A 2,152-nucleotide genomic window follows, 5' to 3' on the forward strand; every position below is an offset into this window, starting at 1 on the left:
GGCCGGGCAGCGCCTGAGCCCGCCGGGCCGCCCCCCCGCCGCCGGGCACCCAAGGGTTAATGGCGGCAGCAGCACCGAGCTGGGCCGCTCGCTACGGAGCCATATTACCGCAGTGCTGAGGGGCGGGCAAGGAGGGGGCGGGAGCTCGTGGCCTGCGCGCTCGCTCATTGGTCAGCGCTCCAGCGAGGCGGGAGGCCGGGAGAGTCTTTGAGTCGTGATAGGCTAAAAGCAACGTCAATCAGCACCTCTCTCCTCTGCCTCTGTCAAACCGTTGGAACGGGACCCGGCGCCGATTGGCGCGCCGACTTCCGGTAGGAGGGACGGCACCGGAAAGAGAGGTTGCTGATTGGAAGACGACGGTTTTGATTGACGTTGCTCGCACTCCGTCACGTGGTGGAGGGAGCTGTTTATATCACGTGGTGGGACGAAAATATTTTGCTGGCGCGGTGCGGGTGGGAGGGGGGAGCGGTCGCCATGGCAACGGGGAGCGGCCTAGGGCCTGAGCGGGCCGGGCCTGTTGGGAACGGGGCGGGGGGGAGGGACGTCTCACGTGACGCCAGCCCACCACAGCTGTATTCCATCTTGTCCCACATCCCAGTGTGCCAGCCCGCCCTGCGTGACCCCAAGTTGCCCTACATCGTGCCAAGCCACCCCACAATACACCCCACATTGATCCATCCCAAATCACGTCAACCCGCCCCATATTACATTGCCAAAACACACTAACCCAGCCCACAGTGTTCCAGCCCACCCCTCGTTTCATTGACCCATCCCACAACTCGCCAACCCGCCTCACAAAACACCACCCCACATTACATTGCCAGCCCACCCTAGAGCACACCAACCCACCTGACATTACACTGATCCACCCTACATAATGCCAACCCAGTCCACAACACGCCAACCCACCCTACAACATGCCACCCCACGTTACATTGACCCATCCTACATCATGCCAATTCATCCCACATCATACCAACCCACCCCACAACACACCAACCCACCCTACAACACACCAACCCACCCCACACCATGCCAACCCACCCCATAGCACATCAGCCCACCCTACATTGATCCATCCTACATCATGCCAATTCATCCCACACTGTGCCAACCCACCCCACAACACACCAACTTACCCAACATTACATTGAGCCATCCTACATTGTACCAACCCACCCTAATCATACCAACCCACCCTACATCATGCCAACCCACCCCACAATATACCAATGCACCCCACAGCACATCAGCCCACCCCACATTACACTGATCCATCCTAGATCATGCCAACTAATCCTACAACACACCAACTCACCCAACATTACACTGACCCATCCTACATCATGCCAACCCACTCTACAGCACACTAACCCACACCACATTACACCAACTTACCCTATGTCATGCCAGCCCACCCTACATGACGCCAACCCACCCCACACCATGCCACCCACCCCACAGCCCACCAACCCACCCCACATCACACCATCCCACTTCATATTGCATTCACCCATCCCACACCATGCCAACACTAACGCCAACACACCAAAGCCAGATGCAGCCCTCTCTGCAGCACCCACTTCGATCCCATTCCACCCACACAACCTCCATCCCAGACAGGAGGTCCATCCCCACCACCCCTCTACCACGTCCACATACCACGCAGCACTGGGATCTCCAGTCCTGTCCCCGCACCCCACTGGAACCACCAGTGCCCACGGTGCCCTGCAGCACTGGGAACACTTGCCCAGTGTAGGTGGCCACGCTTGAAACACTCATCCCCATCGTTCCACCAGCACACCAGGATTTGCCACCGCACCGCTCCACCAGGAACGCCCGTCCCACCGTCCCAACAGCAGCACTGGGAACGCCTGTCCCCAGCACACTGCAGCACTGGAAATGCCAGTTCCCACCAGCCCAAGGGCTGAAGCACTGGAAACTCCTGTCCTGTCCTCCACGTGGCCCCATGCAGCCTCCAGCAGGGCCACGGGTGCTGGTGAGGTTGTCCTCAGCAGGAAGACCTTCCCCATTGGAAGGCGCCTTCATTTACCTCTATCACTGGGGACTGTGAAATATTGATGCTACGCTGGCGTATGTTGTACCAATGTTGTACTTAGCATGCATGGTGAACCCATGCATTAAAAATAAA

General features: G+C 58.5%; 1 long non-coding RNA gene across 1 annotated transcript; it reads left to right on the top strand.

Moving 5' to 3' along the window:
• The first annotated feature begins 6 nt into the window (after positions 1-6).
• On the top strand, positions 7-2,152 carry LOC109365495. The gene is made up of 2 exons (XR_002111150.1): positions 7-419; positions 1,800-2,152. It is a non-coding gene; the product is annotated as an uncharacterized LOC109365495 (long non-coding RNA).

Source organism: Meleagris gallopavo, chromosome 1 (assembly GCF_000146605.3).
Source record: "Meleagris gallopavo isolate NT-WF06-2002-E0010 breed Aviagen turkey brand Nicholas breeding stock chromosome 1, Turkey_5.1, whole genome shotgun sequence".
NCBI classification, from domain to species: domain Eukaryota; kingdom Metazoa; phylum Chordata; class Aves; order Galliformes; family Phasianidae; genus Meleagris; species Meleagris gallopavo.